The sequence below is a fragment of the Dipodomys merriami genome, unplaced genomic scaffold, assembly GCF_024711535.1.
Source record: "Dipodomys merriami isolate MVZ:Mamm:240054 unplaced genomic scaffold, mDipMer1.0.p SCAF_16, whole genome shotgun sequence".
In the NCBI taxonomy this organism is placed as follows: Eukaryota; Metazoa; Chordata; class Mammalia; order Rodentia; family Heteromyidae; genus Dipodomys; species Dipodomys merriami.
In genome coordinates, this window is record NW_027202937.1 from 9220530 (window position 1) to 9236648 (window position 16119).

A 16119-nucleotide genomic window follows, 5' to 3' on the forward strand; every position below is an offset into this window, starting at 1 on the left:
TGCATAAAGCCCAGATGAAGAAAAGCATATGAAATATGGCGGGCTTAGTCGATGGTGATAAAACCCAACAGTGAGGTCTTTTATATGAGTTTCTTTGGGTGGGAGCATGGGAGGCTCAGCACTCATTGCGACAAACTTGAACTTGAACCTTAGTTTTGGAAAAGTCAAGTTTTGGGAAGCTAAGGCAGGAGGATGGAGAGTCTGAGGCCAGCCTGGGCTACATAGTCAGGCTACTGTCACCAAAGGTTAGGGGAAGGGGAGGACAGGTTTGACTTGGGGGGGGGGAGTGCCCATTAAGGAAGGAAAGTAAACTGTCAGCATCCACTGTCATTTGGGGGCTGACACGCGCCCAGCCACGTGTTGCTTGTCACAGAGGAGGGATATTTGAAGGACTCCGTGGGTAAGGAGCTGGAACTCGGTCCCCAAGGTGTCCCCATGCCCTCATCACAAGCCACACAGTGCCGCTAATGCCCGGTGCTCTTGGCTGACAGGCAGGCACTGAACCCAGCCTGGAGATGGAGCTGAATGGTGGACTCCGCCTAGCATTGGAAAAATGAGATCTGAGTATCATGGTTCAAAGCCATCCTGGGAAGACAAATCCAAGAGACTCCAATTAACCAGCTAAATGTCAGAAGTGGCACTGTGGCTCAAGTGACAGAGTGCCAGGTTTGAGAGTAAAAGCTAAGAGACAGCGCCCAGGCTGTGAGTTCAAGCCCTGAGCTTCTCCTGGAGGAGGAGGAGGCATCAGGCGTGTAGACACTCTGGCTCCGAGCTTCATTCCCATGCAGCCCTGGGGCTCCAGCCTCCAGCCGCCTCCCTCCTTCCATGCCTTGCAGAGGCCCAGCCAAACCTTACATATTCCCTGAGCCAGCTTCAGCCTTGCTTCCTCCACGAAGCCCTTGCCTGCCCCAGCCACGCCGCCTTCTGCCTACTCTTTACAAGTCTTTACAACTCCCTGGCACACCTTGTGCTTATGTGGGACCCTAGATCTCCACCATCAGAAGGGAGGCTCCCCCCCCCCAATGCCTATCACAGCCATTATCATTGAGATCACCAGCACTTAAGGAGGACTTACGGTGTACTAGGCCTCATCCTAAGTTCTCTTCATGAATGGCTTCTGTTCCTTGTCATCCATTCTAAGAAGCAGTGATCTTATCCCACATTCCAGGTAAGAACACAGAGGCCCAAGGGAACTAGGTCAGTTGCTCCTAGCAGAGCCAGGATTCAAACTCACACATCCTGGCTTCAGGACCAGAGCCCTCAGCCATCATACTCTGCAGCGGCACCACAGTACAGTAGTTACCCAAAACATCACTCTGTTGCTACCATGCTGGGTACTGAACCCAGGACCTCACACATGCTAGGCAAGCATTCTACCACTGAGCTACAGGGCCAGCCCTTTCTGTGTCGGGGAAATGAGAATATGAAAACTTGGCCTGTACAGAGGTCTCGGCCACAGCCCCTGTCCTGCTACTCTTCCGTCTCGTTTCCCATTGCTACCAGCACATGAGTGTTGTTTCAGGAGATTTTGTGTGGTCCAGAAGGAAAAGAGCCGGTAGGAAGTGAGGTGTCCACACCCCTCTCCCACTTTCCTCCTTTGCAGGTTGGGCAAAGAGCAAGTCAGGGCGGCTCTTGTTCCTGCTATCCTTTGCTTCCCAGAGCCAGCGTGAAAACAGGAGCTTGGAGAAGCCGAGCAGGGGCGGGAGTGGGGGGGCACGTCTCAGGATCACCCGTTTCTGGGGCCCTTGCCTTCCGAGGCTCAGGCTACCGGATGTTCCTTTAGCTTGCCGGAATTCAGCTGGATTTACAGAGATAAGATCAATCTGACCCTTAATTCTTTAAATGTAATTTACGGGCTTGCCTCCTGTGTGTGCTGTAACACGTCTGACTCTCCGAAATCTGGTAATTATTTACGTAAACAAGGCCTCCTGCCTCTGTGGCTTATAATTGGCGCTGGGACGGGTGCAGCGCAGCGGGGAAGGCACGGAAGCCGGCTTTTTGAAAACACTCACCTGAGTCTTTGAAATCTCTGGGACTCATGGATCACCGTAGCCAGGCTAAAAGAAATTTTTTTTTTTTTGGTCTTTTTTCCCCCCTCCAGCAGGCCTGGGCAAATTGTTTCCCAACAACCAGTAGGTGTTTATAGGTTCTCTCAAAGGCGAAGGGCACAATATCCCTGTATCTTGGTTGGAGCCAAATGGAGGACAGGAGGCTGGGTGAAGGCCTCCACGGGTCCCCTCACAGCTAGAACATGAATTTTACACCCCTGTGAAGGATAAACAGGATTAGCAATTTTATGCTGTTTGGAAAAGAGGAGAGGTGGCTGGCCAGCCAGAAAGGTCTTTGCTTTTTATTCGTGCTGCGAGTCCCCGGGAACCTGAGCTGTACATACAAACGCCAGAGCCGGGAGGATTAGGGGAAAGAAAATGAGCTGATTGAACGAGATGGTTCAGCGAGCGCTCCCACGGGAGGCTGGTAGGGTAGATGAAGCTGCACCTTTAAATAACATTAATTTCTGAAAGGCCCAAATTGTTTCCTAAATTACTGCACCCAACTCCTCGCTTGCAGCTATTTTTATGGTGCCTCTCTCCTGCCTGCAGGCAGGAGCTGCTGCTTCTGTGAGAAAACCAACTTGGGAGCAATGCGCCATGTAGAGCACAGCCCTGAGGAGTCCATTTTCTGAAGGAGTAAGAACCTTTTCTGAGTGGAGGTGTTGAAGCGGGGCACCCACGCCTCCTGTCTGTAATCCTAGTGACTCAGGAGGCTGAGATCTGAGGATCAAGCTTTGAAGCCAGTCTAGGCAAGAGGGTCTGCGGGACTCTTCAACTAACCACCCAAAGTGGAAGTGGTGCCATGGCTCAAGTAGTAGAGCACCAATTTTGAGCAAAAAGCTGAAGAACAGTGCCTAGACCCAGAGTTCAAGTCCCGGTACTAACACCAAAAAAAGAAAAAAAAAAGTGGAGGTGTTTTGAGAGATGGATTTCAGCAGAAACCATGGCCTATAGGTGATCTGAACAAACCATTGAGTTCTAAGGCCCACTGGGAGGCTCATTTCCTCAGTAGCTGGGGGGCAAACCACTTAACCTCAGTTTCCCCATCTGTAAAATGGGGTTAATCACGCTTCCCTACTGCAAAGAGCACCTCGAGGCTTTGATTGGGTAATGGCTGCGATGCCCTTTGATGTCCAAGTTTTACGAACTTGCAAGGGATTCCCTGAGGCCAGAAAAAGCAGTTATAGAAACGAGGCCCTGACACCAGCCCACAGCCCGCTCTTCCAAGCCTTTCACGGCTGGCTCCAGTTCAGAAGTGCAGCCCCGGCTGCGCGTGCAAGTGGGAGCAGCGTCTGGGCTGGTGGGTGTTGAATGGCGCTGGAGGCCGCCTCGGAGGGGCTGAGTGTCCCATGCTGAGGACGAGGCAAACCCACCGCTGGATCCACGGACTCCTCAGCCCCCGCCTGCTCCTCCCCCAAGGATCTGCCCCCATTTAGAATTATTTTAGTGTTAATCCCAGGTCCTGGGAATCAAATCTAGAAAGTTCCATCCCTCCGAAGAGGGCAGAACCACCTAGCTCACCAGGTCAAGTTTCCTCCTCCATACAGAGATTCTAATCGGACCCACGGGCTGGAAAGGCCAAGTGAATGAAGATCTGGGTGTGAAGGTGAACTTACATTGCAAGCCACTCTCAGAGTGGAAGCTATTAAACTCCTCTTCCAATTATCTGAGTATCTATCTATTCTCCAAGTCCACTCATACAGGAAACTACATCCTCCTCTTCCCTCTTCTCTTTTCATGTTTTATTTTTGTGTCCCTACTGGGGCTCGAACTCAGCGCCTCTCCCTCTCACGTGGGTGTTTGGGGTTTAGTTTTTGCACAGGCCAAAGCTCTTCTTTCAGTTGTTGGCCTCAACTGTAGAGATGGGGAATGCGGATTGATGTGAATTTTGCCTGGTGAAACACTGCTACACTATCAGGCCAACTGAGCACACAGTGGAGGCCAGGAGAGCCCGGAGCTAGAATTTCTAAAATGAGGGTCATGGAAGAGGATATTGAGGTGAATGTTGAGAGTCTGGTGAAGTAGAAACACATTCTGTCCAGAAGTGTTCCATGCGTCCCTCGCTCCTTGTCTGCAGCAGGACTTGCTCCGTGCCAGGCGGGCTGGGCACCGCTGGTTTCTGCCACAGAGGTGTTGATTCCACATTTGTCATTTTGTGTCAAGTCAGGAAACAATTCAAAGTAAATAACTTTAGGCACAGGAATCAAGTATTGAAAAAACACTTTCTTCCTTCCTTTCCTTCCTTCCTTCCTTCCTTCCTTCCTTCCTTCCTTCCTTCCTTCCTTCCTTTCTTTCTTTCTTTCTTTCTTTCTTTCTTTCTTTCTTTCTTTCTTTCTTTCTTTCTTTCTTTCTTTCTTTCTTTCTTTCTTCAGTTGTGGGTCTTAAACTCAGGGCTTGTGCGCTGTCCCTGTGCTTTTTCACTCAAGGCTAGTGCTTTACCATTTTGAACCAGTGTCACTTCTGGTTGGTTTTCTTCTTTTTTCCTGGTGGTTAATTGGAAACAAGAGTCACATGGACTTTCCTGCTCTTGCTGGCTCTTAACCACAATCCTCAGATCTCAGCCTCCTGAGTAGCTAGGATTACAGGTGTGAGCCACTGGCACCTGGCTAAAAAAGAAATTCTAGGAAGTGGCGCTGTAGCTCAAGTGGTAGAGCGCTCGCCTTGAGCTGAAGACCTGAGGGACAGCGCCCAGGCCCAGAGTTCAAGCCCCACGACCGACAAAAAAAAAAAGAAAAAGAAATTCTATATAGCATGTCTTCAGAAAGATTTTAAATCTGGTTCTCTGCAAATTCACCAATGCAATTTGTTGGTTTTTTTTTAATTTAAGATTTTTGAAAAACTGTTTATATCTTCTTCAAGGACAACTGCTTGTACAGAAAATTATGATGAAATACAGAAAACAGTCCAAAAATTCATATGGAACAACAAAAGACCTAGAATAGCCAAAACAATTCTAGGGAATAAAGACAACACGGGAGGAATATCCATGCCAAACTTCAAACTCCACTATAGAGCTATAATATCAAAGACAGCATGGTACTGGCACAAAAACAGACCTGAAGACCAATGGAATAGAAGATCCAGAAATAAATTCACAGGCCTACAGTCAGCTGATATCTGACAAAGGAGCCAAAGACATTCAATGGAAGAAACACAGCCTCTTTAACCGCTGGTGCTGGGAAAACTGGGCGGCCACATGCAGAAAACCAAAAGTGGACCCCAGCCTATCACCATGCACCAACATCAACTCAAAATGGATTAAAGACCTTAACATTAAACCTGAATCTCTGAAACTATTGCAGGACAGAGTAGGAGAGACACTTGAACTTATAGGCACAAGAAGGAACTTCCTGAAGAGTCCCAGGGTCACAACAAATTGGAGAGAGACTCGACAAATGGGACTACCTTAAAATAAAAAGCTTCTGCACAGCTAAATCTATCAAAACCAAGCTAGAAAAACAACCAACTAACTGGGAAAAAATATTTACCAGCAATATATCAGACAAGGGGTTAACATCCAGTATATACAGGGAACTCAAGAAACTAATCTCTCCCAAACCTAACAAACCAATTACTAAATGGGCAAGAGAACTAAAGAGAGACTTCTCAGATGAAGAAATAAAAATGGCAAAGAAACACATGAGGAAATGTTCACCAACCCTAGTTGTGAAGGAACTGCAAATAAAGACAACCCTGAGATACCACCTTACCCCCGACAGAATGTCCCACATCCTCAAGTCAGCCAACTACAAATGCTGGAGGGGATGCGGAAAAAGAGGAACCCTATTACCCTGCTAGTGGTAATATACACTTATACAACCACTTTGGAAAGCAGTCTGGAGGGTCCTCAGAAAGCTAAATATTTGACCTCCCTTATGACCTGAACAACAGGAACCAATATACAAGGACACATGCACCTCCATGTTTATTGCAGCACTGTTCACAATAGCTAGGATATGGAAACAACCCAGATGTCCCACCACAGATGAATGGATCCAAAAATTGTGGTATCTATACACAATGGAATATTATGCAGCCATTAGAAAGGACAAAATAATGGCATTTGCAGGGAAATGGATGGAGCTAGAAGAAATCATGTTGAGCTAGGTAAGCCAAGAGCAAAGAGACAAACGATACATGGTCTCCCTGATAAGTGGATGTTAAATCCAAAATGTTAGGTGATGCGACAAAATTAACAGGAATTAAGAAACAAAGAACTTCCACTCATCTGGTCAAACCACTACTAAATAACCCCATGCTGCTGATCACATATATGGTGTATATGTGTACACCATTATATGTTATAGACCATGATAGACAATTTGCTCCAGGAAAGTTAGAATGAGTTTGTGACTTTATTTATTTATTTATTTTTTATTTTTTTGTCTGTCGTGGGGCTTGAACTCTGGGCCTGGGCGCTGTCCCTCAGCTCTTCAGCTCAAGGCGAGCGCTTCTACCACTTGAGCTACAGCGCCACTTCTGGTTTTCTGGTGGTTTATTAGAGATAGGAATCTCACAGTCTTTCCTGCCCGGGCTAGCTTTGAACCGCGATCCTAGAGCTCAGCCTCCTGAGCAGCTAGGATTACAGGCATGAGCCACCGGCGCCCAGCGAGTTTGTGACTTTAGTTTAGTTTTGTTTTTTTTTTGTCGGTCGTGGGGCTTGAACTCTGGGCCTGGGCATTGTCCCTCAGCATTTCAACTCAAGGCTAGCGCTCTACCACTTGAGCTACAGTGCCACTTGAGTTTGTGACTTTAAATGAGCATCATTATCCCACAATACTGTGAAATTTGGGAAATTATGTAATCACTTAATCACAATAAAAAAAAACAGAAAACTAGAAGTGGCGCTATGGCTCAAGTGGTAGAGCATGAGCCTTGAGCTGAATTGCTCAGGGACAGCTCCAGACCTAGAGCTCAAGCCCCACGACTGACAAAAAAAAAAAAAAGAGGGGCTGGGAAGATGGCTCAGTGGTAGAGTGCTTGCCTTGCATGAATGAGGCCCTGGGTTCGATTCCTCAGCACCACATACACAGAAAAAGCTGGAAGTGGGTGCTATGGCTCAAGTGGTCAGAACAGTACCCAGGCCCAGAGTTCAAGCTCCACAATCAGCAAAAAAAAAAAAAAAAAAAAAAGCGAGATCTTTCATGCGATTGTTTCTAACATATTTATAAGATTATGTCTTTGTTGCTTTGTATGTCCCTCCCCAATGGTATAACCCCTGCCTTCACTATATATGATGTTGGTATATGTGGCGGGGAAGGGAAAAAACAAATAATTAAAACAGGGATACAAGAGGACCCATTGCAACAATGAGATGTACAAGTCGTTATGTTGAAAACGAACTTTACAACTTTGGTGGGGGGGGACGGGGAGAGGATTCGAAGGGATGGGAAGGGGGAACAAAGGAGGAGGCTACAATGCTTGCCTATGTAATTGTGTTTTTTGTTTTTTTGTTTTTTTGTTTGGTCAGTTATGGGGCTTGAACTCTGGGCTTGGGTGCTGTCCCTGCGCTCTTCAGCTCAAGGCGAGCACTCTACTGCTTGAACCACAACGCCACTTCTGGTTTTCTAGTGGTTTATTGGAGATAAGAGTCTCACGGACTTTCCCGCCCAGGCTGGCTTTGAACCGTGATCCTCAGATCTCAGCCTTCTGAGTAGCTAGGATTACAGGTGTGAGCCACCAACACCCGGCTTGCCCATGTAATTGTAACCTCTCTGTACAGTATTTTCACAATTAAAAAAAAAAAAAAAGATGAGCTGAGTAAGGGCTGGGAAGGCAGCTCAGTGGTAGAGTGCTTGCCTTGCATGCATGAGGACCTGGGTTTGATTCCTCAGCACCACAAACACAGAAAAAGCCGGAAGTGGCGCTGTGGCTCAAGTGGTAGAGTGCTCGCCTTGAGCTGAAGAGCTGAGGGACAGCGCCCAGGCCCTGAGTTGAGGCCCCACGACTGATCAAAAAAAAAAAAAAAAAAGGCAAAAAGTTATAGCTATTAGATCAAGGAAGGAGATAAAATGGAATCATTAGAAATATCAATTTTTTTAAATGGGCAGGAAAAGAGTAAGAAACAAAAGAGGAATGGAGCAAGATGAGAGCCGTAGGCTTTGTTAATAGTCACATTAAAGATAAATGTGCTTAGCCTGGCCCTGTGGTTTAAGCCTGTAATCACAGTTACTTGGGAGGCAGAGATCAGAAGATCGAAGTTCCAGGCTAGCCTGGGCAAAAAAGTTCAAGACTCCATCTTGATGGATGGCCAGGCATGGTGGTGTGCACGTGTCTTGCCAGTGACACAGTGTGGTTGCAGGGCATAAAGTTAGACCCTCATCTCAAAATAACTGACAAAAAAGGGCTGGTGGATTGGCTCAAGTAGTACAGCACCTGCCTAACAAGCACAAGGCCCTGAGTTCAAACTCCAGTACTGCCAAATAAAACAAAAATTCATAAAGAATCTAGCCAAGCATGGTGACCCACACCTGTAGTCCTATTTGGTCCTAAGCCCAATAGTGTGTGTGGGTGTGTGCGCGCGCGCGCACCCCCCTCCACCCCCCCCCCCCACACACCAGTGCTAGGGCTAGAAGTCAGGGTCTTGGTGCTGTTCCAGAGCATTTCTGTTCAAGGCTAGTGCTCTACTACCTGAGCCATAGCTCTACTTCTGGCTTTTTGGTGGCTCATTGAAGACAAGAGTCTCACAGACTTAACTGCCTGGGCTGGCCTCAAATTGTGATCCTTAGATCTCAGCGTTAGATCTTGTAGCTAGAGTTAGAGGCATGACCCACCGGTGCCTGGCTAAGCCCAGGAGTTTTAAGACTAGCTTGGGCAGCATAATGAAAAGCCCGTGTATCAATAAGTAAATGCAAATACATTGTCTAAATTGTCCGATTTCCACCTAAAAGAAGGCATGTAGAGGAGGCCAAAGTTAAAGAAACAGAAATGGAATGATATTGCCAGAGGCCAGAGAAAGGAGAAATGTAGAGTTGTTTAAAATGAGTATAGAGGTTTAATTCTGCAAGATGAAAAAGTTCTAGAGACTGGTTATACAACAATGAGAATATACTTTACTCAACTGTATACTTAAAGTTGGCTGAGATGGTGGATTTTATGTCATGTGTATTTTACCACAATTAAAACAAAACAAAAACCCCACACATTTCTTTGAGGTAAAAAACAAAAGCAAACGGTTTGAATGTTCTAATTAAAAGGCAGAGATTGTCAGACTGGATAAAATGGCAAGACCAAATTATAGGGTGCTTATAAGAAGCATACTTTAAATGTAGAGACAAAGATAGGTTAAAAAATTAGATGGAAAAAGATATACCGTATTAACACTAATCAAAAGAAAGATGAAATGATTGTTATTAGCCAAAGATTTTATAGCAGAGAATATTACTATGTTTAAATAGTGACAGTCAACTCATCAAAATTCTAAAAGTTGCCGGGCGCCGGTGGCTCATGCCTATAATCCTAGCTACTCAGGAGGCTGAGATCTGAGGATCATGGTTCAAACCCATCCGGGGCAGGAAAGTCCGTGAGACTCTTATCTCCAATAAACCACTCGAAAACTAGAAGTGGTGCTGTGGCTCAAGCGGTAGAGCGCTTGCCTTGAGCTGAAGAGCTGAGGGACAGTGCCCAGAGTTCAAGCCCCACGACCGACAAAAAAAAAAATCTAAAAGTGTATTGCCTAACTAATAATTGCACTTCAAAATACATGATGCAAAAATTGATAGGACAATATAGCAATCATAATTATAGCTGGGAATTTTAATATTCTCTTGTACTAATTGATATATTAGTGGTAGAAAATAAGGGTATAGAAAAGTTGAGTAACACCATCCATAAAATGGACCTAATTGGCATTCATAGGCTACTCTAGTCAAGCAAGAGCAAAAACCACACTCCTTTCGGACACAGAAAGAACACTTACCAAAATAGGCCCTGCTCTGAGCCATAAAAGAAGTCTCAATAAATTTTAAAAGATTCAAGTCATAAAAAAAAATGTTCTGTCACCACAATGGAATTAAATTACAAGCCAATAATAGAAAGATTCTTGGAAAATCCCCAAATATTTAGAAACTAGATAATATACTTCTAAATAACTTACGGGTCAAAGAAAAATACAAAAGGGAAACTTGAATGCATTTTGAATGGAATGAAAACAAAAATCCAATGCAGGGAAATGTGTGGATGTCACCAAATCAGTGTTGAAAGGTCTCAAGCCGGTAACCTCAGCTTCCACATTAAGGAATTAGAAAAAGAAAAGCAGGGCTGGGAAGGTGGCTCAGTGGTAGAGCGCTTGCCTTGCATGCATGAGGCCCTGGGTTCAACTCCTCAGCACCACATAAGCAAAAAGAAAAAAAAGCCGAAAGTGGCGCTGTGGCTCAAGTGGTAGAGCGCTAGCCTTGAGCTGAAGAGCTGAAGAGCTGAGGGACAGCGCCCAGGCCCAGAGTTCAGATCCCACGCCCAGACCCCCCCAAAAGAAAAGAAAAGAAAAGGAACCCTAAGTAAGGTAGGAAAAGCAAAAGAACTAAAGATGAGAGCAGACATCAATGAAAAAGAATGCTGAAAAACAATGGCGACAAATCAATGACAATGAAGTCAAAAGCTATCAAATCACTCTCAATGTCATTAGGATTAATAATGTCAATAGCATTGATAAATTCTCAGCCCAAACTTTCTGTCTCCATTACCAAGTCTCCATTTTTGTCATCAACTGAAGCTGAAGTTTTATTGGGCCTGGGCTGAGTACTGGTTGTCAGGCCTTCAACTCTGACTGAGTGAGGGCAGCAAAGCCCCTCCAGGACGGCTTCTCAAAGAGACCAAAGACCCTTATAACACTGTACCGTGTCTGACCTAATTAAAGGCACAGGCAGTCCAGTAGACTTCCACAGTCTTTTTGTAACTATAGATGGTCATGTGACACACTGTGAGCTATAGATATACACTAAAAGTCTTCTGAAAGGAAAGAGTTTTTTCAAGAAATTTTAGCTTTTCACTGGGCGCAGGTAGCTCATGTCTGTAATCCTAGCTACTCAGGAGGCTGAGATCTGAGGATCAAGGTTCAAAGCCAACCCCAGCAGGGAAGTCTGTGAGACTTGTATCTCCAATTAACCACCAGAAAACTGGAAGTGGCACTATGGCTCAAGTGGTACAGTGCTTGCTTTGAGCTGCAGAGCTCAGGGACAGTGCCCAGGCAGAGTTCTAGCCACATGACCGAAGAAAAGAAAAAAAGAAAGAAAAAAAAGAATTTTTAGTTTTTCCTTATCCAGCACTACTTGGGATAGTGGGAGAAGCAAGTGGTGGATGGAACTCTGCCTGCCAAGATAATGAAGTCATTGCTGACATGAATTTTTGTAGTTGTCTATTTCTAACCAGTTGTTACCTTAGAAGCTGATTTTTTTTTTTTTTGTCGGTCGTGGGGGCTTGAACTCTGGGCCTGGGCGCTGTCCCTCAGCTCTTCAGCTCAAGGCTAGCGCTCTACCACTTGAGCTATAGCGCCACTTCCGGTTTTCTGGTGGTTTATTGGAGATAGGAGTCTCATGGTCTTTCCTGCCCGGGCTGGCTTTGAACCGCGATCCTCAGATCTCAGCCTCCTGAGTAGCTAGGATTACAGGCGTGAGCCACCAGCGCCCGGCTAGAAGCTGATTTTAAGTAAAAGCTGACCAAGAATAGGAATACTTACAGGCATTTGTCCAGCTTCTTTCCTTCCCTTACTTCCTTGTTTCCTTCTTTCTTGTATTAAGGGGATTGAACTCAGGGCCTCACACTCTCACTTGGCTTCTTCCCTCCAGGCTGGAACTCTACCACTTGAGCCACAGCTTCACTTCCAGCTTTTTGTCATTAACTGTAGAAAAGAGTCTAAGGACTTTCTTGCCTGGGTTGGTTTTGAAGTGGAATCCTCAGGTCTTGGCCTCCTGAGTAGCTAGGATTACAGGTGTGAGCCACCCGTGCCGGACTCCAAACTAGGTTTGAAACAATAAAAATCAAAGGTGGGGAGGGGGTGCGGCGGTGGAAGGCAGCTTTGGGTTTGAAAGCGTTGTAAGCCAAGCAAAACCTACACTGAACGCGGGGCGGCACTGGCCCTGCGCTGGCCAGAGTAGCTGCGGTTGATGTAAACGCGGCCGGGCTGAGTCCCATCTCTGGGCCTTTTCAAGGAGAAAATCCATAGCACGGAGTTTGTGGGTGCCTGAGGGCCCTTGGGGGGTCTCTCCCAGCGCCCCCCTCTCTCGGGCCAGCCAGGTCCGTAAGAGTTCATATGCAGAATGCCAGCATGACAAGCGCCAAGGAGTTCACCCTGTCCCCGCTTCCTGCTTCCTCGGACTATTGAAGTCAGAAAATTCCGGCCATTCCTGAGCTGCTAAGGGAGCCCCAGACCCAGTGACCTCCCTTTGTTCCCGCTGGGGGCTGGAGCCCCCCCTCCCCCCCTGCAAGCTTAAATGAGCCCAGGCTGCTGGTAGGGAGATGGCACTGGGAAGAATCTAGAAGACGAGGAGGGAGGGAGGCTACAACATCCTTTCTCTCACTGTGAAAAGATGAAAAAGCCCAAAAGAAAAACACCTGACGAACTGCAGAGAGGAGAGGAGAAGCAAGACATGGAGTGCAGGGAGCCGTGGGGACGGAAAGGGGGATGTCTTAGTTCCCGGGCACAGAGGGAACACTTCCTGGTAGAGATAGGAGGTGATGGTTACACAACACTGGAAATTTAATTTACTCAATGCCACTGAATTGTATGCTTATGAATAAAGTGCTAAATATTAGTCTATTTCACCACAATAAAAAGAAAGCCTGGAATATTGTTCCCTAAGCCCTTTCTTTTGTATTGCTTTTGAGACCGACTTCAAATAGATTGGTCTTTCCATCTATGGGGCCGGAGCCTTTGTCAGATCATCACACTCGGCCCTTGGCATCATTTTGAGGCTTGTGGATGGCACGAGTGGTTGCGACTGATTTATTTCTATGTTGCTGGAGACCTTCATCTCTACTCAGTCATGTCTACTGAGGAAAACCTTGTCTTTACCCCAGGCAGAGAGAAAAGCAAATGGGCCAGGCGGCCAACTCGCGTGGGTCTAAGCTGAAGAAAGTCTCCCGTGTGAAATCTCAGATTTCGAAAACAAATTGGTCGGTGATTATTTGCCTTACAAAAGAAAAGGCTTCGCTGAACAAAAGACTTCACTCAAACGGCCCTTTCAGAAGAGAGCCCCCTGGCGCATCTAATGATATTATTGGATTAAAAAACAAAATTCATTCGGACCATTCGAGGACACTGGGCTGCAAATGCGTGAACACATTGTCTTGTGTTGGAAGAACAGTCTGGACTTTGACAAATGGGCAAATATTTTATTTTTTCCACCCCCCCGGAGCAACCCAGGGAGGAAGCAAGATGAATCTTCTTGACCAGAAACCCCTGGCATCTTCTTCTGGAAAGGCTTGGGGAGTCTGCGTGATGTATGGAGAGCCGCTAAGCCCGGGGCCTGTGCTGCGTCCGTTTCTGAAAGAGGGGACTGGTGCCAAACTTCAGGTCAACGCTGTGACTTGGCTCCCGTTGTTCCCTGTCACCTGCCTGGATCAAAACGGCGATCAGACGTGAGCTCAGCCCCGTCCTGCGATGGCGACAAAATACGTCTGTGGCCAGAAAGTGGGTTCTCCAGTCATGAAGAGTGACCCTTATTTACGTCTGCGTAGGTTCATTCTGGGGCCCATAAAGGTTTAATTGTCCCTCTAACTAGGTGTGTGTTTTTTTTTAAACCCACAAAGAGCCTGCCAGTTTTTCCCGGAGTTTAAAACCAGCTCACTGTGCTTCTGTAGAAACGCTCTAAGTGGGGAGCTGGCGGCACAAGGCGGGATTGTCTGGGGGACTTTTTCAAGTCAGTTTTTGTGGCTGCTGTTGACCTGGGGTTGCTGGGGGGAGGAGGGGTGCGGCGGAGGGAGAATCTAAGATTTCTCCTGTGCCTCCACTGCCCCCTGCTGCCCTTCTGGGCGCAGAGGGGACCTGAGCGTCACAGGGCTCCGGTCTGGACGTCCCTCCTTTTCTCCCAGGAAAAGCCAGACATATTTCAATAAAAATTAATTATGCAAACATGATTATAAAGCTCAATGAGTACTATAAAGAAAATGGGCCCTAGAAGTTTCACTGAGGAAAGTAGGCCTGGTAAGCCAGAAAGCTCAGGGCATGAGAGCAGGGAAAAGCATGCTAGACAGAAGGAACAGCACTGCAAAGAATGGGTGGCACATATTACATGTGTGTTGATGAGGGTGCACAATTTGGCTAAAACACAGTTCCAGAACCTTCTTTGTCCTCTGTGTTGAGCCTTCCTTCCCTGAAGATGTGCTCCCCATCTGTCATCCTTTGAGCTCCAAAAGGCCACCCCTAGGTTACCTCCACTTGCCTCATTCTCCTCTTAGAAGAAAACACATTTGTCAGAGGACTGGAGCAAATGGTTTTGATGTGTGGTTCTGAGCGGTAAGGGATGCCATCACGAAGTCAGTCTCAGTTTACACGAGTCCAAGTGCTCCGTTTAAGCACCCTCCCTCCCTGTGCGCCCTCTCCTCTGCTGCGGCTGTTTATCTTCCAGGACGCTGCACTCTGCTTACAGTCTTGGCCTGTATTTAACTCCGTCTCTGACTTTTTCCACTCCCTGGCCTATCATTTACATTGTTCTTCAGGAAATGTAAATATTTATTTACGGTATTAGCTCTATACATTGTAGGATAAACAGTCAGCAATATGAGTTCTTCTTCTGAATTTTCCATAAATGGCTGGCGACGTTAGCCAAGTCATTTAACCTCACTGAGCCAAAGCGGCTCTTTGTAAAAGGAAATTGCTTATGTGGGCGGGGGGGGGGGGGTTGGGGATGGATTTTTGTTAGCTACCAGATCTGTATCCAGGATTTCTATTAAGATCTGAGTCTACCTCCTGCAGCTGCCTACAACAATCTCTCCTGTGTCTGTCTCCATCTAGTCTCTTCAGAATGTCTTTGTGAAGACTGACTTTCTGCAGAATGTCAGTGGACACAGAATAGTATTTAATAAAAGAGACTAGCTCATAGTATCCAGCATGGATTCCAGTTCCTCTATGTTAGGGGATGTTGGAGGCACAAGAAAATTCTAGTTGCAGGCTTGAAATTCCTATAGACTATCTTCAAACTGGGGCATTGGTACCCAACTGGATATACAGAGGTGGGCCAATGGGTAAGCAAGCCCTTCTTTCTAGAACAATATGCTACTCAAAGATCTGAGGAGGGAACACAGACCTTGGTAGTAAAACAAATGGGTAGAATAGAGCAGAAAAGTCATACATCTCAGCTTTGAGCATGCTTCAGTGGGAGCTTTATTTTTATTTATTTATTTTGTCCCAGACAGGGACCTGAACTTGGTATCTGACACTTTTGCTTACTGGCTGGAGCTCTACCACCGGAGCCATGCCTCCACCCCTGGCATGTGTACGTCAATGGGAGAAAGTGGTGGGTTATCCTCGAGATACTTTAGCTGTTGAATAATAGACATATGTAGATAAATCCAATTATACCACTAGGAGAGTCCTGAGGTAGAAGGAAAATCAAAGAGACCACAGCTGGGGTAAATCCCAGGATCCTACAAAAATCCCCAGATGGAAGCTGGACTTGAACCCAGCTGAATACCTAGGAGATCGCTTACCCTTTCACTGCCCCCCCCATTCCAGGTCCTTAGCAGCCTATCGTACATTGTATTGCCTTGCATATAAATAGCTTCTCAATCAGTCAAGTGGATGGTGAGTTAAGGAAAAGCCCACCATCCAAGGTCAAGACCTCGCTTACCTATTTGCTCACCAATGACGTGGATTTGCAATGTAAAAGCACTGTGTAAATCATTAAGTAAAAATCAGTTATTAACTAAGACCCCCAGGAGGCAGAGTATATCTCTTGCTATTTCTTCCTACCCCCTCCCCCACTCTAGCTTTTGCCTGGTTACTTTTCAAGCTATTAATGATTCAGATCATGAAATGCTGAACCTAGTCTGGACCTGGGAAACTGATTTTGTCTTTCCCTGCTATTCCTCCCTTCTCCCCAACTTTTTCTCTTCTAGCTGAAGTATCTACCCA